Source organism: Meriones unguiculatus, chromosome 6, assembly GCF_030254825.1.
Source record: "Meriones unguiculatus strain TT.TT164.6M chromosome 6, Bangor_MerUng_6.1, whole genome shotgun sequence".
Taxonomy (NCBI): domain Eukaryota; kingdom Metazoa; phylum Chordata; class Mammalia; order Rodentia; family Muridae; genus Meriones; species Meriones unguiculatus.
The window spans coordinates 84,923,570-84,947,499 of record NC_083354.1 but is presented as its reverse complement, the minus strand read 5'-3'; positions in this window follow the sequence as shown (position 1 = coordinate 84,947,499).

Genomic DNA, 23,930 nt, shown 5'->3' with positions numbered 1-23,930 from the left:
AGAGGAATACCAAATGGCAGAGAAACACTTGAAGAAATGCTCAACGTCCTTAGTCATCAGGGAAATGCAAATCAAAATGACCCTGAGATTTCACCTTACACCCATCAGAATGGCTAAGATCAAAAACTCAAGTGACAACACATGCTGGAGAGGATGTGGAGAAAGGGGAACCCTCCTCCATTGCTGATGGGAATGTAAACTTGTACAACCACTTTGGAATTAATCTGGTGCCATCTCAGACAATTAGAAATATTGCTTCCTCAAGATCCAGCTATACCACTCCTAGGCATATATCCAAAAGATGCTCAAGTACACAACAAGGACATTTGTTCAACCATGTTTGTAATAGCTTTATTTGTAATAGCCAGAAGCTGGAAACAACCCAGATGCCCCTCAACAGAGGAATGGATACAGAAATTGTGCTACATTTTACACAATGGAATACTACTCAGCAATTAAAAACAAGGAAATCATGAAATTTACAGGCAAATGGTGGGACCTAGAAAAGATTATCCTGAGTGAAATCCCAGAAGCAGAAAGACACACATGGTATATACTCACTCATAAGTGGATATTAAATATATAATATAGGATAAACATACTAAAATCTGTACACCTAAAGAAACTAATCAAGAAGAAGGACTCTGGCTAAGATGCTCAATCTCCATTCAGAAAGACAAAGAGGATGGGCAGAGGGAGAAAACAGGGAACAGGACAGGAGCCTACCACAGAGGGCCTCTGAAAGGCTCTACCCTGCAGGGTATCAGAGCAGATGCTGAGACCTATAGCCAAACTTTGGGCAGAGTGCAGGGAATCTTATTAAAGAAGGGAGAGATAGTAGGACCTGGATAGGACAGGAGCTCCACAAGGAAAGCAACAGAACCAAAAAATCTTGGCCCAAGGGTCTTTTCTGAGATTGATACTCAACTGAGGACCATTCATGCAGATAACCTAGAACCCCTGCACAGATGTAGCCCAGGTCAGTTCAGTGTCCAAGTGGGTTCCATAGTAATGGGAACCGGGACTGTCTCTGACATGAACTGTTTTGCCTGCTCTTTGATCACCTCCCCCTGAGGGGTGAGCAGCCTTACCAGGCCACAGAGGAAGACAATGCAGCTACTCCTGATGAGACCTGATAGACTAGGGACAGATAGAAGGGGAGGAGGACCTCCCCCATCAGTGGACTTGGGGAGGGACATGGATGGAGAAGGGGGAGGGAGGGTGTGATTAGGAGGGAAGATGGGAGGGAGATTCAAAGTGAATATACTATAATTAACAAAAATTACAATGAAAAAAATTTCAAATAAAGAAAAAATATGAGTACATTGTTATTTTTATTGCCCATAAACTTGATAGAAATAACTCCTTGATACAGTTTTTGTTGTTGTTGTTTAAGTGTTTAATACAAGAATCTTTGAAAGAAAATTTGTCTTTTTATTTTTTGCTTTAAAATAAATCTCTGACTTAGTTACCTAGAGTTTAGGGACTCAGTTCACAGTGGTCTTATAGGCTTCCCCATAGGGAAACACTCAGATAAGCTGTGTTTGTGTGTTTGTTTTTGTTAAGGGCAGAGCGAGGAATAGAATGGTGTTTCATACAAAGAGGGGCAGGAGAAAAAGAGAATGTTCTCCTTTCCACTGGAAATGCTGCACCATAGAATTCTTAGATATGACATCACCAGTTTCTGGTTTCACAATAAGGCGTCTTAGTTGCTAGGGCTGGTGAGCAGAGAATGGCAGGAAAGGGAACTTGGTATTTAAAATTCTATAACTGTTACTTATTCGGACTGAGAAGCTTCAAATAAATAAGCCTGGTGTTTTATTGGAATAAAGAGGAGGTCACAGGGGAACATAGGAAAAGGAAGGTACACAGGCATACCTAATTTAGAATATGCTTACGATAAAAGTGAAGTCCACACAAGACTTTTATTTAGTTCCAAGGAAATTAGAGAGTTATCAAACAGATTTAAGGACATACCTGTTAGGATTTTAAAAGAAACAAATTTATAGGTAAATTGCACCATTTCCAAAGTATCCGAGGAAACAAGATACAAATATTAAGTTATAAAAATGTTTTTAGAAGTTCCACTCAACATTCTGTGCTCACAGCCCGGGATTGTGAGAGATGTTATTGAGGCTAGCGGCAGTTCAAAGGCAGATGCGGCGTACATCTAGAGAGACTTGATGGTCGGGTTTATTGCTCCCGAGACATTTATGGCTTACGAAAAATAGACGGAGAAAAGATGTGGCCCGCCTCTGAGACGACTGAAATGTAACGAAATGCATGTAACCCTGTTGTGAATTTATTGTACTCAAAATACATTCAGAAGACTCGGGGTGAGGAAAGGCGGGTCCCAAGAATCTCCGAACTGTTCGAGTGGATTTTAGGAACCTCTGTGACCTAATAAACAAATAAGGTGTGGTGGGAACTAAAGTGGAAAATCAGGATCCCAGCCATCACCTTGCAGCCTGCTTTCTGCAGTGGTTCACAGCAGAGCAATCTTAACCAGAATGGAGCAAACACGAGCCAGACTAACCCTGCCAGAGACCTCTTAGGCCTCACCATAGTCAGCAGGAATGCTACAGAGGAATCTTGTTTTTCTTGACGTGTAGTAGAAAGGGAACTTTTTTTTTTCTCCACTTGGGTGAAGCAAGGCTGTCTGTGCACACCTGCCATGGATAGGAGTACTCCCTGCTTCTGGCAATAGAAACTGCAGCCAACCAAGCCATGGCTTACACAGCTTAGTTCAGTGGTTCTATTTCCTTTGTGTAACATTGCCAAAGATGGGCAGTCCAAGGCTGGCACGAGAGCTTCACTCCCTCATCCAGGGGCTTAGGCTTTCTTTGCTTTCCTTTTGAGCTCTTTTAGCAAATGGATTTTACTTTCAGGCTCGACGCTCAGCGTCATTGCAAGACCACTGTGTCTCCTCAGGGAAAAGCAAAGGCGTGCCAAGTAGACTCCTCCCTCCTGTGAGTAATTCCTACCTGCTCGTATTTCATTAGAGAAAACTATGCCTTACAAACCATCCCTCCTTCCTGAGAAGTTGAAAATAATACTTTTCTAAAAGCATGCCCATTCTAGGTATGGTACTTCCCATCACTAGACAGTAAGTAAAAGATAACTGGCGAGCATCTGTCGTGTTTATCAAACTGGCACCCAGCAGTCATTCACTGCCAAAATCAGACAGTGAAGTTTGTGACCAGAAGCCAGCCTCAAGCCTACCCAGCCAAATCCTGAAAGCCCACCTACGAAGTAATACAATCTAATGCTGTTACTTCTACGGCCACCTTTCACAATAGTTGTAAGCTGTAACCACAGGACAAAATTGTCCTGATGCCTGCATTCTGATAAAGGTTATTGAGGATGGCTTGTCCATGGCATATCAGCACAGGTGACTAGCTACTGGAGACCATGGCCTGCACTGCAGAGCCAAAGGAGCTACCACTTGGATCTTCAATATCAAGATTGAAGGGCTGTCACTAGACTCACTAGGCCATCAGCATGGAATTTGGCCATTCTGCGCATCTACAGGTTGCCGTAAGAATGTAAGGCTATGCAATCACTGGGGAAGTAACGGAGAATTGTTTTCCTTGATCCTCCTTTGCGTAGGGATATACAACAAACATTGAGGACTATGGGAGAAAGGCCAAAAACAAAACATCACAAAGATACTGAACCCGACATTCTTAATTCGCTAAATCCACACTGAGAACATCTTGTCTGTCTCCAGACCCTCTTTTTTTTGTGAAAAAATAAATCCCTACTGTTTAAATAATTGTGTGTGAGCACTGTTGTCCGACACTGTGCTCATTGTAGCTGAATGCTTCCCTAAAGACAAAGCTTAGGTCCAGGAGGGTTACCACAAAACCCTTCAAGAGAGAGAGCAAAACCCAGCCGTACTGTCTAGTTATTTGAAGAGCTGCTCACTTTTTCTTTTTAATCACAAGTTTCACAGTACTGTAAAATCAAGCCACGGAAGCACAAACAGTCTGGACTGTGCTTGGATTGAACACTAGGTTCCTCACCATCACAGGACCTAAAACAACACACATGCCTTAGCAGCAGATCATGACTTAAGACCAGCCTGGTTTGCATAATGAGAAGAAAGAGAGAGAGAGAGAGAGAGAGAGAGAGAGAGAGAGAGAGAGAGAGAGAGAGAGAGAAAAGAGCTACTTGTCTAAACTAGAAACCTCACCTGTCTGTAACTGGGAAAAAACAGTATTTCTCTCTCATAGGGAATTGCAATGTGGGAATTGCCAAAATTTAAACACATTGTCTTTGGCTAAAACGGTTTAAAATAATTACTATCTGGTAAATAAAAATACCTTCATTCATTTTAGTTGTTCAGTTTTTAAACCCATTAACAATGTTTAATAGCTGGTATCCTGGATAAATTTTGATTGTAGAATTTAAAAAATAAATTTTCTTGTTTCTGTAAAAGAATCTTCTGTGTTTTTAAAGACATTATGCTTATAAGTCTTGTCCAGAAATTCTCTCTCTTTAATCCTCATCCACCTGAAAACCAGTTGGGCGTCCTTCACCACAAAAGTATATCTTTTTATCCCCACATTTCCACGTATCTATTCATATTTGCTTTTTGTTTTGCCTTCAGCTATATTACTCAGCCATCAATCAAGTCATACTACGAACTTAACACCTACCATATTAAGAACAGTCTCGAAGAGATGAGAGGGAAAGCAAAACAAAAATAATTTTTTTCCCCACAAGAAAGCATCCATTGATTAGTAGGTAACTGTCACCTGTTAGCATAGGTTTGAAAAATGACACCTGGCACTTTGAGATACTAAAAATTTGTATTATTACATAGTAATCTATTATTACATGTTAATATGTAATCATATGTACTTAGTGCAGTCTGTTTACGCTCTCCTTCTTTCTTCCTTTATCTCCCTCTCCTCCCTATCATGCATGTTTCCTTCCCATAGGTCCCCTTCCCACATTCGTGAATCTTGTTTTGTATGTTGCCCACTTGTTTAACCAGGATGAGCCATTAGGCCATGGGTTTAGAACTAAATTTGGGGAACAAACCGTAAGTCATCAGGAAAACCTACGGCCCATGAGCGCCTTCTCCATCTGTGACCGGATGTTGACGGGACTTGTCTTGTGCAGGCCTGGGGCATACAACTATGGTTTCGGTGGGAATCACACCCTGAAGATAACACTTCCCAGCTTTTCTAGCTTGTTCTTCTGTTCCACCTCCTCTTCCAAAATGTCCCCTAAGCTTTAGAAATGTAAATGACCTGTTGTGAGGGCTGGGCACTCATTTATTCTAAGCATTTTAGGCAGCCATGAGTGTCTACATTTACCACGACTCTTGCAAAGGGAAACTTCTTTGTTTAAAGACAAGAGTACCATTTGTCCCTGGCTAGAAACAATAATTAGACTGTAGTTTGACACCATGCCAGTCTAGATAAACAACAGTAGTGACCTTTATCCTAGGGTCTATGACCTCCCTAACCAGTGAGTTTATGAGGTTTCATATAGGAGCATAGGGAAGTGATTGCTTAGAGCACTGGTTCTCATCCTGTGGGTCATGACCCCTTTATGGTCACATATCAGATATCCCGCATAGTAGATATTTACATTACAATTCGTAACAGTAGTAAAATTATAGTTAAGTTATGAAGGAGCAGCAAAGTAATTTTATGATGGGGTCCACCATAACATTTAGGCGTTGTGCTAAAGGGCGGCAGCATTAATCACTGACGTGGAGGGAAATGGGTGACCCAAAGGCAGCTGTGTCACCAGAAGACCAGAAGTATGGATGACAAATCACAAAAACTGTATCCCTAGTTGCCTGCACAGTTGGCAGGCATGGCATGCCAGCCAGAGTCTTCTCTCCCCAGTAACCGCTATTCCTTATATAACAATGGAGAGGTGCCTAGTAAACCTTGTAAGCGTCAGGCTCTTGTTGAATTTTATAAGTTTTGAATAGAGGGGGCAGCCTGTCCTCCCGGGGGGGGGACTATTTCAATTCAGGGGAAATGGTTACACAACAGTGACATTGCCCTATACTTACACTCTGGAATGGGTCTGTCAAAGTAAAAGTCATCTCTTCTTAACGATCTTGAACTTGTGACCAAAGAATAGGACATGCTATCACATCCATCCAGCTCTCCCCTTCCTTCATAGCAATGTAATAGATATGTGTCCAATTCCCAAGACACCTGAAAAGAACCGACTGCAATCATTGTATATAGCAATTACTCCAGTTTTAAATTTAACGGGATGTTTAGAAAACTGTTCTAGGCTGGGAAGAACAAAGCAAAACTTCGCACATTTCCTAAACCAGGAATATACAAGGTTGGGAAAGAAAATGTTCTTGTAAACATCAGTTATTGTAAAAGTTGAAAAGCTAGGTAAAACCAAGTATGATAAAGTACTCCTCCAGGCTAAATCAAAAGACTTCTGAGAGTTTTTCTGCATTTATATATTGGCCTCAACCCATAAAGAAAAAATATCCTTTGATTTAATATTCCACTTTCACAGCTTATTCTACATGAATATCCTCAGAAATTTACTTTTTGCACATTGTTTTTCTTTTTTTTGGGGGGGGTGGGGTGTGCAAATTACAAAATGACAACATATGTGCTAGTGAATAAGAGAAGAGCTGGGAAAGGATGTCAGCCCACCTCAGCCTCCTAAGCAATGAGCCTCTGTGCTGAGCACAAACCCTCAGCTCTACGTGAGACCCTGTGGAACTCTCAGGCAAGGAGATAAACATTTACTGAGGGTGGCACGTGCACAACTCTATCAATCTCTTTAAGTCGTTATTTAAAACTTTTGTATACTCGACATCAGTATGATGAGGCAGCACATTTTTTTCCCTCTGTAGTCACTCATGCTGGCATCATCCTGGATGCCTTCACCATCCTCCCTCCACTTGGCCTTCTCTATCCCTGCTATGAAGCGAGCTGCTTTCCTCCTCCTGACTCAGCTGCCACATAAATCTGTTCTGTCCTGAGTTCCAAAGGTTTGACTTTTGCAAACGGTGACACAGTCCTCCAGGTGGCTGATGAAAAGGCTAAAGAGAAGGGAACAGTGACTGACCGCCAAACCCAAATCTACTCCTCCACACACGCAGTTTCGTTCCGCTTTGCTGGATTATGATTTTCTTCTAGGATTTTGCCTCCGAAGTCTCACTGACTCCACCTACCCTACCTCCATTTCTTCAGTTCTCCTGGGATCCAATAATACTATTCCTTCAAGTTCCCTATGGAGCGATGGCTTCCCACCATTACCATTTTGTGGCAGCTTCACCGGCCATAGTTTCTTTTCTTAATTCAGCCTTTACTCCTGCCAGGATTAAGAACCAATTAATATTCAATTTCATTAAAGCTTTTCTGTAGTGCGATTTATTTTGTGTGCCTGGCCCTTTAAAGCATCCCTGTTTGACCCTATGACCTCAATGTTGGTTGGCTCTTGGACTGTTGGAAACAGGAGAGGATGTAAAAAAAAAAAAAAAGTAGGGTTAGAGAAGACAATTGGTGCAGGAAGAAAGAAGAATGAGTGGGACTAGAGAAGAAAAGAGACTGAGGAGAGTAAAAATAAGAGACAGTTGAAAATGAGTTGGGCTAGCAGAGTTAGAAGACAGTTGGTGACAGGTGGGCCAGGACAAGCTGAACTGAGCCAAAGAAATATTGTTAGGAAACAGGTGAAGAACCCATGAAGAACCCACACAAAGTAGAAAGAAAAGCAAGACAAAAAAAAATCTGCACTGTTCAATGTGCTAGTGTGTTTCCTTCTATTCTTCTCTACGACAGGGAATCTCAGATTGGTCTTTTAAACATAGCACGTAAAGTAAAAAGCCCCCGTACGGTATTCCCATATGTGCTTAGTTTTGGTTGGTCACACACATACACACTCACTCTCCTGTCTCCCTACCCTACTCTCTACCTGTATCCAACTTATACCCCGTGTTTTATTATTCTGTCACTATACTTCCCTCAAAGCCGCCCACCCTGCCCTCCACATCAGCCTCTTCGTTTTCTGACCTCTACCTACATTCACGTATGTGTACACAAACACACATACATCAAAATCAGAAGCTAGGGTCTCGGAGGATGTGTGGCACCCATCGTTTTGAGCTTAGGTGACCTCAATTGTATACTTTCCAACACCATTTTTCTGTATGTCTGAATGAACTCCACTTCCTGATTATTGTGGCGAGAGCAACAATAAACACGCGTGTCTCTGTGGCAGCACACTGGGTGCTCTTTATTGTGGGGATGTGTGTGTCCAGGTCGAGGCTGGGTTGCATAATCGTTCTACTGTCAGTTTATTTAGAACCCTCCACTCTAGTGGCTGTGTCGGTTTACACTTGCACTGAAAGTAAAAGTTCGACCTTCCTCAGATCTTCATCAGCAGTTCTTGTCCTGTGTTTTTCTTGATGACAGCCATCAGGACTGAGGTAGAACAGATTTTTCAGAGCAGCTGTCATTTTCATTTCCCGGATGCTTAAGGACGCTCAACATCCAGTTTTCATGCTTTCTTATAGAAAACCAAAAACTCATTGATCACTTGAATTTCTTCTTTTGAGAAAAATTTGTTCAGTCCAGTGACCTATTTATTGATTGGCAGTTTTACACGTTAGGATATTAAATTTATTTTACTTCTTCATATATTCTGCATATTGACTTCTTGTTTGAACTATGGCTGGCAAGAAAAAAAATGTCTATACATACTATATGCAGAGGCAGTCTTTTTCAAATATTTTCCATCTTTGGTTGGTTGAATCTCTGGATACTGAGTCTTCAGGTAGAGAGGTCTGGGTCACTCTACTTTAGCGCCCTGAACAGCAGCATTCAACATGCTGAATGATTACTTTCTGGCAGACCCAATATTCCAGAGCTTGTGTCATCTTGAGGATAGTTGCTAAATCTGTGCAGATATTCTTAAAATGCCATTGGATAAATACAATAGATTTCTTAATGTGAAAAAAAAAAACATAGAAAATTGCCACCATAAAAAGCAAGACACAAATAAGAGTATTGAAAATAAGGAAACCAGGGGCTGGAAAGATTGCTCAGTGGTTAAAGGGTGAATATATTTTTTCCAGCCCCAGTAACTAACTAAAATGTTATCATATTTCCTCTTTGAATTCATTTGTAAATATGGTTGGGTCAAAGTTCAGAAACTACCCAGTATTTCATGCACTGTCCTGAATGGTGAAGACACACCATTCAGAAAAGAGAGAGATATTAGAGCACGTGGGAAGGACAAGGTGGGAATCCCATGAGGGTATACAGCAGTCCCAACACTAGCCACAGCCTACTCTCTCTCTGAGGTCCTGGATTTCAAACCTTTAAGGGACCAATATGTCTTCCTTGTTCCTGATGACATCACAGGGAATGGGTGATTGCAATTCAAGAAGAAGCAGAAGGGCCCCCAGCCCAGCATGTCAGCCCAGGCAGCTACAGTAAGTGGGCCAGAAAGAAAACAGTCTCACTGAACAGACAAAAGTACTCAAGGGGAGAAGCTGGGAAGTAAAACTGCTTTCAGGTTCTGTCTATACATCGCTGTTTGACACTGCAGCCTTCCTGGCAGTAAGTAAATGTATGAGCTGCAGATAGAGCCTCAATTCCGTAGCTCATTGTTGAGAGGAATGTAGAAAAACCACTTCCCATGTCACTTTAGAGCATTGATTCATGTAGACCAGATTTCTGATTGTGCAAATTTGTGTTTGCTTGTATTAAATAACATCTTTCAATGTAGCCCAGGATGTCCTCAAATACATAAATTGAATATAAAGGCAGAAAACAGTTAGGAAAAGATTACTTTTCAACAATTCCGTTCATCTGCACTTTTGGAGTTTTACTGAATACTTTTGTAAGTCTCAGGTATAAGGTCTTTTATCTTTTTTTCTTTATTATATATAAAGAATTGGTAAGCAAGAAAATTCTGTCCCCAAGATGAATCTGGAGATAAAATCAGCTTGCTGAATGGGCATTTATTCAATAGCTACAAGATGAAAGCATAATTGTGTAACCAGAAATTTTAATCAGAAATTAAAAATGTGTGAGGTGGTTCTACTCTTTTCTCTACAAAAGAATAATTAAACATATTTTGGCAAGATAACCCTCTCCATTTTTAATCATTTTTTCTCAACATGCAAATGTTTATTTAGTATTTTGGTTTTTACTGGTATAGACTTGCTGAGAAACAAAGAGTGATTAATACATTTCTACAAAGCAAAGAAACAGCTCTCAGCTCACATGGGAAGACGTGGGTAGGTAAAACAGAATACTCATACTAAACGGGCTGCCATAGATTACCATAAACTCTCAGATTAAAACAATTAGTTGGAAGGGGGTGGGGGAGGATTGCTCACTGAGAAATGGAATGCTGAATGAAAAAAAAAAGTCTTGGAAATAATTAAGAAAATCCAATCAGTTTTGAAGTGTTGGCCTTACTCTTACAGGAGGACTCTAGGATGACTTTTCAAACAAGCCATGAAACACACTGGTCAGCCACTCGGAAAAGAGGTCAGCAGGACATTCCCACCGGAAGTTATGCACATGATCCAAATAGTAAGAGCACTGAGGCAGTGGGCGTATGTTGGGTTATATTTTGAAGATGTTCAGCATTTGTATCATGAGAGGCAAGTCTTGCAGTGAAGACTGGGGAGTGACCAAAGAGACACCTAAAAAGTCAGGACCAGGTTTTGCATTTTTAAAGTTAAAAATAGAGGTTATTTAAAAGACTGAGCTATCATTGCATCACTCACTACTGGCAGCGCTTATAGGAATATAACAAATAATTCCTTGCTCTGAACTATATGGAAGTTTTAAAGCGTTTCCTTCAGAGGCATTTGGTTCTTCTTCACCAATTCCCTAAATCCCAGAGGAATAAGAAGAAACTCCTGGGAGCGGGCACCGTGGTGCATACCTGTATACCCAGCACTCTGAGAAACAGAGGCAAAGCGGATCTCTATGAATTTGAGGCCAGCCTGGTCAACAAAGTGGGTCCAGGACAGCCAAGGGCACACAGAGATACCTTGTCTCAGAAAACAAAACAAAACAGAACAGAACCCCGTGGGATCATCGTCAAGGACCACATGAGGTTCTGTGTTGTACAATCAAATTTGTAAAGATGAGCAGTAGTGTATTCCACTTGGGGAAAATGGTCCTTGACAAGTTATGATTTCCCACAATTATTTAAATTAGTTGTAAGTGCCCCCATAGCCATCATGCTGATTTCATCTTGAATGTAGAGTAAAAGCTGAGCCTGGCACTTCTAAAAGTAGTAAGACAGTAATGACAGAAACAAGTTTTGATGGTGTGAGGAAGGGACAAGAGAGGTCAGAGAAGGCTCACGGATGATGAAGCCAGTGTGAAGACTCCAATCACCATCACTTGCTGTGAGGCCTATGGGTGCTGGACAGTACTTGTGCATGCTGTTTGTGCCAGTTACTTGGTGTTTCTTACACAGTGCAGAAAGAAGACAGAGATGCGAGTCTTAAAAGCCAGAATTTATACCTAAGTACGCATTTTAAAAATCTATATCTCAAATGGGGAATTGACTCACTCTTTCCGAGCAGATAAAATAAAGACTGACGTTTGAAATAATCTTGGTGTTTTTTCTGATTACATAATGCATTTCCTGACCCTTTCCTTTAGTTTTCTTTATTGTTTATTATATGTTTGTATCGACGGTCTTTACTTTGTAGACCATTCCTCCTTCCATGGATTGAAGAGGAAGAGAGAGGGGGAGCTGTGTAATAGGAAAAGCTGCCTCATGGCCAAGAGAGCTAGATGCTATTATGCATGCCTCATTCAGTAGTCCTTACAGTAAATGCAAAGAGTTAGTCATAGTTTCCCGCACCCGTCAGAAAGTCATACAGCTTAGGAATGGAATTCCTTGGCTCCCGGTGATCGATGAGTAGATGTTTTCACAACTCCAAGCCGAGGTCCTCCTCTCTCTTCAAAACACATCACCCCGCCCACCCTGCACTTTAAAACTACTTGGAGGAAGGCTCTATGCCATCAAACCTATCTTTACCTGATTATGAACATCTGAGCCAAAGACCGAAACAGGAGGTGTATGTGGGAATGGAAAGTAGGATCCTGGGATATCAAAAGTGAGCTGATGGCAATGTTCCTCCTCACCAGCCCTGCAGAAGCAGTCACTGGAGTCACCATGCTGACCACTCGGGAACCGTTCCTCCACCCTGGAACAGTTAGCGGCTTAGCACTGATACTGTGCCTTCCATATGGTCTCCAAACTTCGTCTCTACTTCTGAAGTATAGCAAGAATCCAGGAAACAGTAGATATTACCTAGTGCATAACTTCTCTTTAAAAAGAGCCACGCACACTGACAGAATGGTCTGGTACAAGTTCCACTGGTTAAACTCTGAAGTATGCTTTTCCAAGGACCGTGATTTTATTAATAAGTAAATAAATAAATAAAACCTAGAAGGGCAGGGAAAGTTAAAAATCAGCTAATGTCAGATCTAGCAGCTGCTGTCTTTTCCACCCTTTTCCTGGTAGAAGGTCTTTAAAACTCTCATCTTTCACCCAGCAGGATTTGACTTGGCAATTGATAGCTGTCTTATTGAAGAGCTTTGGTCCCACAGGTTTCCAAAAAAAAAAAAAAAATCAGTTACATATCCCAAGCTGCAACTGCCTTTCAAACTAAAACAGCTCTTACAAAGGTGAAACACTGCATCTCTAAGTAATCTCATAGAACATACGCCTGCCAATCTGCAGAGATACAGTGCCAAATGCTGAATTCGGTGATTCATCGCCAATGACGTCAGAACAGGTCCTAGGTGTGTTCTACTAGTTTTGTTTTTGTTTTTGTTTTATCGCAACACATTGCCTTTCCATCATGCTGCTTCATGATGCACCCCGTGAGAAAAGAAGGCTTTTTAAGCCACTGTGGGAGATAAGGCAATCTTCTCCCCGTGGCAGTCAGGCAGAAGGCCATTACCAGGATGTTGCTAGTCAACCTTGTAGAGATGTCAACATTTGCTTTTGATGCCTGTGTTTCATGGAAACATTCCAAGCATTTCTTTGAAGTCGTTAAACAACCCACTCAGTTTTTTTTTATTTGATTCTTTCTTCCTTCTTTTTCTGTCTGAGTTGAGTTCTTAATCAATACAGATTCCTGTGCATATGTAAGAACAATGGACTAACAAAAATCAGATACCTCGATACGTTTATTCGTACGTAATGAATTAATAGGTAAGGAAACTTTATTAAGCTCAGGGCATTGTTATAAGTTATAACTCCTATGTCAATGAGGAGAGAAAAGGGTATTGACTATTGGTTGCGTTATAAGGTTATACGTGAGATCTGCTGAAACTGTATGACAAAGTTGCAACCGTATTTCAGAGAAGCAGTTGGCTGCGCAGAAGACCAGACAATTCACCAAAAGCAAATGCCCGTTGTTTAGTAATACATTAGAATGTTTTATTGTCTCTGGCACTGCCCTGTGTCACATTGTACAGGTAAGAAGGAGCTTCCCAGCCCTTAAATTCCTTGCATTAGACTTGACCAATAACAGCATAAACAAATAGTAGATGCAAAGGCAATAAAAAGCCACGTGATTATCCCTTTACCATTGAGAAGCCAGTGAATAAGCTATACAGAGAACAATTGAAGGCTTTCCGTCCTTTATGCATGCAGCTGTGAGATCTTGGATGGTCTTCCCTTGTGTCAGTGGTGATCCAAAGACTCAAGAATCTTTCTCTGACCTTCACTTCCTGAAGTTTGTCTACACTCTAAAATTGTGTATCCCTTCCCCCCTGGAGGGCCTGTGTGTGAAGCTCTGGTTGAATCTATTGCAGACAAGAGGCTTTGATAAAGTCAGAAGTCAAATCAGGAAATAACTGGTCCTACAATAACCGCCATCGTCACCAGTGTTTACAGAATGCCCATAATGTGCCAGACACTGCATTAATTCATGTCTCATGAAAATGAGAAAGTAATCACCAAAAGGGGGAAGAATGGTTGTAAAAGATTTCCCGAAATTTCAAACACTGAAGCCAGAATTTAGGTTGGACTAGAAGGGAGGCTGCTTTGTTTTGGTGTTTTAATGTGTGTGTGTGTGTGTGTGTATGTGTGTATGTGTGTGTGTGTGTGTGTGTGTGTGAGAGAGAGAGAGAGAGAGAGAGAGAGAGAGAGAGGGAAGGAGAGAAAGAGAAAGAAAGAATATGTGTGGGGGGTGTTTGTATGCTGATGTGCAAGTGTGCAATTGTCTGTGAAAGCTAGAGGTTGGAGATGGGTGTCCTTCTCCACAGCTCTCCGCCATATTTTTAGAGACAGTTCTCTCACTGAAATGAAAGCTCACTGACTGGGGAGGGTGGCTGGCAGAAAGCTCCAGGCATCTTCCTTGTTTCTGCTCTCTAATGTCTCAGTTGGATGAGCCCAGGTCTTAGCCGTCTCTCTCCAGAGGACTTACCACATAATTGAGAAATCTTTTTCAATATTTATGATTTTTAAAAATTATTTTTGCAGACCCTGGCATCTAATTTTCATTAAAGAAAAACAAAACAAAACAAAACTTTCTTCTTTCCCTTTCCTGGGTCAGAGGCTGCTACAGTGAGGTCCAGGCATGGGTAGGTAGAGGATCCTTTTTGATCTAGGCTTCCTGGAGAAGTTACTAAACTTCTTCCTTGGCTGAAGACAGCAGGACAATGGGTTCCAACTTCTTGTATTTTTCACAACCTCCTGGTAATGCTTATGAATTACCCCCTCACCCCAAAAAAACACATTTCATAGCTATGCAGCGAAGCTGTGATATCTGAAGTTTTAGTAGGTACCCAGAATGCCTCTGGTAAGAATGGACTGCAAAGGACACTTAAATCATACGACATATAGCCATACTTAATGATTCGGCAGAAATCAGAGCCAACTGTAAGCCTGTCAGCACTTCTTCATAGACAGTGTAGTCCTTAGAACTACACTGTCACTTAATGATAAGCCATATAGTGTCTCATAATGTATATGAACATATATAACTCCATAAGTGTCCATTCATTCAGCAATTGGGAATACTATGAGGAAAAGTATTCAACTAAAATATTTTAGTACTTTCTATAGAGATATTAAAACTCCTAGAACTATATTCTGCAGATCTATTTGTCAATTTTGTGAAGCTGAACACACTACTATATCTTTATGACCGATTCGTCATCTGCATTTCAATCCAGCTGATAGGCTTTATTGCAAGAATAAAATAAATTTATGAATGCTAAGTGCTCAGAGCATAACTTGACATTTCTTAAGCCCTTGATACATTTTATATACTGCTCTTGTGACTTCGCTATCTAAAGAATTCTCATTCTCCCCATTTGGGAGGCACCAGGCTTCATTACAATAAGATTTGAGACTGAGAGCTCTTTTGTTACTAAGATGGGTTTGGGGGTTATTGATTAGCATTACTAATGGGTAAGTTTTGCTTTGTGTTGAACCGTAATGTGCTTCCTTGGGATTGACTTCCACGGTAATGGTAAATTTTGATTGTCAGCTTGGCTGGATTAGGACATGCCTAGGGGATTAGTGAAGCACACCTCTGACCAATGTCTGAGAGTTCTTCTCCAGGCATAATTTGATTATGTGGACTCTAATCTAATGAACAATTTAATCCTTTGAGGGATTCACAATGTGATAGTATAATTGGGTGAGGGTTAAAGATAGACTCAGGCTTGTTGAAAAAATTGGTCGTTGTAAGTATATCCTTAGGTCTCTGTCTTGCTTGGACCCTTCCTCCATGTTCCTTTCTCCTGTCTTCTGTCTTCCATTATGTAAACAGATGGCCTCTGGCACACAGTCTAGCTACCATGATGCTCTGGCCAAGTACACTGGGCCAAGTGACTATGTTTGATTCCTCTGAAGTCAAGAGCCAAAATAAATCTTTCTTCCTGTCAGGTATTTCATTGTAAAACACAGTAACACATAGTTCATCTTACACAATAAGTGATACAGAGTTCATCTCACACTAATTTCTCCTTACAGGTTCCGCCCATGCCTGGGAACAGTTTTTTCCAACAACACTAGAACAAGAACAATAGCATCTGTTTTGTACTTTCAAGGCTCGATCACATCTATTATGTTATTTGAAACTTTGAGTAAATCTTTAAAAAAAAGATTATCACCATTACCATTTTATTGATCAGTAACTATCAACCTTAGAGAAGTTATTGAATCAAGATCACAACTAGTGTGTTGGGTGCTGAGAATTAAGCACATCCAGTAACATATTCCATTTGCTTATGAAAGAAATATCGCATGCCTTTAACTGCATTTTTTTTTTGTCACTGACTTGAGTTTATTATCATCTTGAATTCAGCCAGGACAATTAAAACTACTCAAGGAGGCAAGAGTTTGAGTGTCTAGTCACATCATCTACAGTCAAGAGCAAAGAGAAACAGAGTGTTGTGCCCTCCTTTGCTTGCTGGTACCCAGCTTGACTTCCCTACAGTAATGGATTGCAATCTGGAATTATAAACTGAATAAACCTTTGCTCCACACACCCACCCACACACAAAACTACTATACATCTTCCAATCGTGACTATATCAGGAAGGAATTTCATAGAAGACCCAAAAGGAAAGTTGGAAAAGGGAAAGTTGGGAACCCTAGAATAGAAGTGGAGACATGCAGGCTAAACTATAAAAGTTGGGAATTGAGAGTAGCATGGGCTACCCTGCCCTAAGGAATGACAGCCTAAGGCTCAGGGAGTAAACAGCGATGCTCTTGCCCCTCTTTCCTCCTCACCATCTGATCCTTGGCTTTTGTCTGACAAAAGTGACTGTGGAACAGGGATCTGAGGACCTTAGAAAGGAAACATGGTTCCTGAATGACAGAGAGGCAAGGAAGAGGAGTGGATTGGAGAGCAGCCTGGCTGTGAATGCATAGTGGGTTCATTCTGAGACTGCCCTGGGTCACTTGACACAAACTCCTAACCTTCATTCCATTTGACTTTCAGTCGACTTTCTAGGTGTTATATAACATTTTCATTTCGTTTACAAATTGCTAAGTTCATTTACATCCGTATCCCATTAAATGTTTTGAATAGAGCAGGGATTTAAGTCAGTTACTGTAGAGTAGCCAGGGGCAGAAAAGTGAAACACTCAATTCAATACTGAAATTTAAGGAAATGGCAGCAAAAGCTGACACTGAGGTATGTATTTCAGTGTGTTATTAAATATAAATCAATGCAAAATTCCATGATATGCAAAACACAGAAACTGGTGTTAGCCAAGAGATAGCTAACATTCATCAATCATCATCATCATCATCATCATTTTACAATGTATTTACTTTGTATCCTGGTTGTAGCCCCCGCCTTCATCTCCTCCCAGTCCCACCCTTCCTCTTTTCCCCTGCCCAATGCCTCTCCCCTAGTCCACTGAGAGAGGAAGTCTTCTTCCCCTGCCATCTGACCCTCGCCTATCAGGTCTCATCAGTATTGCCTGGATCCTCTTCCTCTGTGGGCTGGCTAGGCCAACCGCCAGGAGGAAGTGAACAAAGAACAGGCAACCGAGACAGACCCTGCTCTCCTTTCTAGGGCACCCACATGGAGACTGAGTTGCCTATAGGCTACATCTGAGCAAGGGTTCTAGGTCTTCTCCATTCATGGTACTTGATTGATGCATCAGTCTCTGGAGGCCCCCCTAGGCCTAGCTGTTTGCGCTTTGTTGGTCTCCTTGTGGAACTCCTGTCCCCTCTGGTTCCTTCTACTGCCCATCTCCCCCCTTCTTTCATAAGACTCCCTGCACTCTGCCCAAAGTTTGGCTGTGAGTCTCTGCATCTGCTTCTATCACCTGCTGGGTGGGATCCTTTCAAAGGACAACCATGGTAGGCTTCTGTCTTGTTCCTTCTTTCCTACAGCTTCCAGTGTTTATCCTGTTTGCCCTTCTGAATGAGAATTAAGCATCTTCCCTAGGTTCCTCCTGTTTGTTTAGTTTCTTTACGTCTGTAGACTTTTGTATGGTTACCCTATATTATATTGTTAACATTCACTTATAAGTTAGTATATAGCCATTCTTCAATTTTTAAGCAAGCTGTAGTATTTTTCTCTAATCTTACTGAAAGATGGAATAACTTTATCAAACATCTTTCAAATATGTTGATATACTTGAGAAAGAGAATATATGAGGGTCACAATGAGACATGAAAGTTGAGAGAATGTGTTGAAGAAAAAGAATTCAGAGTTATTTTTGTACATATTCGTGTGTGTCTGCAGAAATGCTTTTGATTGGTGAACCCTCCGGCTCAGTTCACCTGTGCCAAATGTCCCAGAGATGCCTGTTCCATCATCTACTGGCAAGAAGGGGGGCCTAGTTCAGGGGGCACAGAAGTGGAAAGAGTTACCTGAAATTAAAATACTTTGTAAATTATATAAAACGTGTGTTATTGTAAACATGTTCCACTGCTGAGTATCCCAAGTTGTCTTCTGAATTAAATACTTTCTCTTGATCTCTCTATTAATTAATTATAAAAATTTAAAGATGCAATTTTAGAAAATTCTACTCAATTTGGTAAAGTAGAAGCTGATCATTTGGGAAATAGTTCAAGAAAAAGGTGAGGGTCTACAAATATTTTATAGGAAAATCTCAAATATGAATTAAATTGTCTAATTTATTAAAAAAGAAAAAGAGAAACTAGCTTTGATAAGGAAGAACAACCCAGTTCACCAATGGCTTTTACTGAGGAATACAACCATTCTGATGTACTTTACTCCAGAAACCAAGAACAAAATGCAGAATGACCCAGAACTGACTCTCTAGGCACGTCCTTCTGTGCTGCACAAAGGAAGCATACCTAATAAGTTAAAAGGGAGGAGGGTTCAATTTCCATGCATCCTATCAGGGCTCTCAAGGGATCATGTCTAAAAGTAAGTTTGTCTCTGCATAAAGTTATGGATTATCTTCTAAAGGTGATACAAAGATGTTAATATGGATATCCCTAACTCAAATCTATAAAAACTTTCATGCTTAATAGTTTTAATGTCTTCTGAGATAACGTGATTGCTTTTTAAACAAGTCTCTGTCTCTCTGTCTCACACGCATACACACAAAATGATAAAATCCACTCGAGGGACCATCATAATTAATCCTTTGGGAAAGATGAAAAGGGATAAGCAAAGATGAACAAGGTGGTTTGTGTAAGAAAAAGGTATTTTTGGGTTGTTAATCACGGAGATGGTAAACACTCACTCAGAAGGAGAGGCCCACTCTGACCCAGCCCAACTGAGTGCATCTCATTATTTCCGCCTAAAACCACCCACTGGAGGCAGGGCCTCTTGGCTCAGTCATGCTTTCCCAAATCTTTGCAAACTTGTAAAACCGCCAGCTGACTCAACAAAGTAGACACATTCTGACTTCTTGTGGTTTGATATTTAAATAATGGATTTTATTATTTAATTGATAGTGAAAATTAACGCTTAATGATCAGCTTGAAATATTGAGACAAAATAACTTAGACCTGTGTGTTGACCCACTCAAGCAATATTAGTTACATAATTTTATCAAGTGTGCCATGTTGTTTTGACAGGGACCTAACTTTCAATTCAGTAGCATAAAAGCACTTTATTATCGTTTCCGTAATAATTCTCATTTACTTTGACAAATCTTATAATCCCCAATTTTCTGGAATTATGTCCCTGATTCAATCATTTTGTTTTGAAGATATCTCTAAATCATATCAGACGAAATATAAATAAAATGCGAGTTCATTTCTTCTCTATAGAACTATATCTCTCAATGGTAAATATAGACAATTTTAAGTAAATAGTGGCGGAAATATCCAGTGGTTTCAGCTGCCCTAACACAAAAAAATGCTCACGAATCAATCTGAATCAATCTGATTATGTGCATGCTTATGAAATCCCTTCAAAAGGCCCTCAGGTCAGCATCTGCACTGTGATACTGAGCTAGTTTTGCTCACAAGATATTCAATTACTTGTGGATAGAAACAAAATTTATATTAGCATATTCATGAGTATACAAGAAAAATAAGTTTTAACATAAATTTCTTATGAATAAAAGGATGTTGCTGCAATGAAACCCTCTGGGGTAATTTTCATAACACAAGGTTCATTTCTTCACTCCAAAGCTTCCACCCCCAGGGCGTATATTCAAAACTGAACTTAATGCTTCAAAGAGTCTATTTGGAAAGAAGTTAAAATTTGATTTTGTAATTCTTTTTTTTTTTTTAAGATGTAATATATTTACCCTTGGGAGGGCACAGCACATACAATTCAGAGGATTTTTAAAATGGCTTACTTCTTTAAGTGAATTAAAATGTCCAGATTTTTATTCTGACCACATTCACATCTGGGGACATGAAAGGGAGGCTATTTCAAACCTAAGCTGAACATCAAGTAAGCCCAGTCTCATGTAATCCTCGTGATCCATTAGTGATGTACATTTGATGAGGTAATACAACAGGGCTCTCACAGTGAGCTCTGCATTTCAGAACATTTTGATTAACTTGGTTATATTTCATTATATATTTTATACTTGTGTGATTAATCTCATTTGGTTCATAAAGAAAATCTTGAATGAAAATATTCATATTTTGGCAAAAAAAAGTATGTAGTGTAGATAATCTGGTAACAGGAGGAAAAAATAGCAATGAAATTAGGATGCTTGACACTATACGAACAACAAAAATGCTGAGAAAAAAATTAAAGAAGGCACAGGTTTGTAGAAATGATCAAACTGCATTAAATATGGAAAGCCATTAGATGAATTTGTTACAGCAAAACTTCAAACACGGCTTCTGCTTAGCATGTGAATTACCCATGGGTAGAAGCCCCACGACCACCATCTTGAACCCACATCAGAATGCCAGGGGGAAATCCCCTGAGGACTCCAAGAACAAGTAGCTGAGGAGAATGTCACCAGAAGCTGTGTTAGATCTATCAATTAAAGATGAGGCTGGCAACCGATCTTCTATGCAAGACGTTTATTAGGTGGATATAAAGGGAGGGGAGGAAGGGAGAGCAGGAGAGCAGGACATTATGGGGAGAAAGAGAAGGAGAGAGGAGGAAAAGAGAGAGGAGGGGGAAGAGAGAGGGGGTGCCCCGATAGAGCAAGAGCAAAGAGCAAGAGAGAAGAGCAAGAGAGCAGAGTAAGAGAGAGAGAGAGACCATGTGTCAGGTTGTCTCTTTAAGGGGCAAGGTAACCACGCTTTCCAGGTGTGGCCACCTGGCCTGCGACACATGATGACATCATAAGTTGCTAGGTAACCCAGAAGCAGGTTTTGTTCCAAAATACTAACATTCCTCCTTTTTTCTGTAATTAAAAATGAGGAACTTGGGCTGCTTTTTATAAGGTAAATTAAAGTATATAAATTTAGGTTCATTGGAAGCAGCTCTTGGTTGTCATGCAAGGGGTTAAGAGAGAGAAGAATTATAGCAACAAAATGGTCAGATTACAAGGTCAAGAGTAAGGGCAGCCTCTGCCTTGGAAAATTTAGAGTAGAGTGTTGTCAGTGGAGAGCTTCCAGCCATGCAAGGCAGCAGATAGAGACTGAGAAATGCTGGGAGAACCTGGAGCTGCTTGTACTGGTCCTGAAGCACAACATTTCAGCCTTTTGTTAATAATAAGTGAATAATGGGCGTAGATTCTCTTTTGGCTACTTCCTACTGGCACTGGGGGCGCTGTAAGGAGGTCAAAAGGCTGAAATGTTGGCCAACTCCAGGAAGAACAGGCTGTTTTGATGCTGTCCAGTGTCTGTGAGTACATCCATGGCTGGGAGAGAAGGTACAGGTCCAGCTTGATGGAAGTCTGTGAGGTCAGAGTTGAACACTTAGAGTTGCTTTGGCGTTATTGTGGCTATAGGAAACATCTGTGTTTGCATATATATATATGAAAAGATAAAGTAGGTTATGGGAAAATCCTTTAGGTATACATTGAAAACTTTTGGGCGAGCAAACAGAAGTGGAAGGTTTGGATCAATGATACTTGAACATGGGAACCCCCATCTATCCGGGGGGACCTTTATTTACCCAATCACTGGCAGTAGTTAAAAAAGGCTTTGGATTGGTTACAGAAGTGTGTAAACTTAGAGGCCCTAGTGCTAGTTGGCACTAGGTGTAGAAACTTAAAATTCTCCAGAGGACATCCTATCTGGAGGGACGGGCGTCTGGGCGTCTCCCACTGGGGGCAGAAGTCAGGGATCTTCCAAAGGCATCCCAAAGGCAAGGTGTGACTCAAGCGAGAGGTGCTATCTGGTCCAATAGCTCGTCAGCTTTTGGCCAGAGACCGGGGTGCAAATACCCAGGGGGGCATGGCTGAGGGCATAACGGTTTGCCTAGTGCTAGGTCTTCCCATGAGTGAGAGAGGGGAGAAGGAACCGAGTGCGCCCAAGAGAGAGGGGGGCCCTAAAATGGAGGTCAGCATGGAGGGTCAACCGTAGACAGTTTAGACTATGGCTGGGGGGTGGGGGGTCCCTCCATCTCAAAAGATGGTACGAAGTTGCTGGAGCTCTGTGGTCAAGCTTCCCCTACCAAGAGAGGCGTTTTATGCTGAAAAACTGGAGTGAACTCACCAATCTAGTGGCTGGTCAGTAAGGAGAACTCACCAATCCAGCCAGTGTTGCATGCAGTAAATAGCAGTCTGGTAGCCAGGAAAGGAAGTCCCAAAACCAGGGAAAGGGGAGGAGTCCCACCTTTTGAGACAGGCAAAAAGTGCTTATCTGGAGTTCAATTGACCTGAGAGGTGGGTTTAGGTGGACTTTCTGTAGCTTACAAGAATTACTTTTAAGTTTTAAGAAGAAGATAAAACTTTAGACATGTTAGGATCACAATTGTACTCTGCATTGAAATATACATTGTAGAAAAAGCAGTAGACATATATATTTATGTTAATAGCATAAGTATTTTTTAAGGTGAGCTCTGAAAAGGTAAAAGGGAAACTCACTTGATCTTAACTTTTAGTATAAGCATACATATTATGGAGGCTAACAATCTTGAGCTTAGAACCATAATAGTACGTGGTATAGTGGAATGTTTTTTGTATTAGAGTCAGATTAATAAATTAGAGCTCTATTGATTACGGTCAAAGTTCTGAAGGTTTTGCAAGAACAAGCTGAAGAGAGATTCTGTAAATGAGCACAGAAACTGTTCCTCTCGCTCAGTCTTCATTTCTGCCTCCTCCTTGCAAAGTCTTTGTGGTGCTCGTGGAGCGTGCCTCTAGGGCGACTGGCCTGGGTCAGGGAACGTGAGATTTAAAATCTTAACCTGAGAACGGAAGGTGTGGGACAAAGCTCTCTCCTTGTTTCCGTGCCGCCTCAGAAGCACATGGCAACACCCCCAGGTGACTGCAGGTGGCCAGTCCCTTAAGCTGTGATCTCTCCCCATGCAAACAGGGCGTCGCCAGCATCCTTGCCCCAGCCAATCAAACACATTCATCCTCAAAGCCCCTCCCCACCGCCCCAGGTTTTTAAGTTCCCTGTTTCACGCGTATACACCAGAGAGCGTAGTCTACTTAGACTGGCTTTTTATCCTGACCCACCCTTCTCCCTGAAGAACCATTGCTGGAGTTCTCCCAGTCACCGCGGCCTTCTGCTCTTCACCGGTGTCAGTGCAGCTTGCTCCTGGCCATTCAATGTGGCTCTGCTCTGCGCCGCAGTTCCCAAAGCAGCCACCCGCTTCGACTGAGTCAGGTTGCCACCCGATTGCCACCTGACTTGCTCTCAAAGCCCTGAACTCCCAACCTCTGCCTCTCTGGGTTTCAGAGCTCCAAGCCTGCATTACCTCCATTGCAGAATGAAGCAGCTGTTCTGTCCGCCAGAAACTGGGCTTCCGTGGTATTTATTTGCCTCTGTCTGCCCCAGCTCTGTAGCACGGATCTCATCCTGAGCCCTCCAGCCATTCCTGAGAGAAGCAGAACCTGGGACACCACGCTTCATCCGTTTCCACCCAGAGGCCGGCAGAGCTCGGGCCTGCCTTT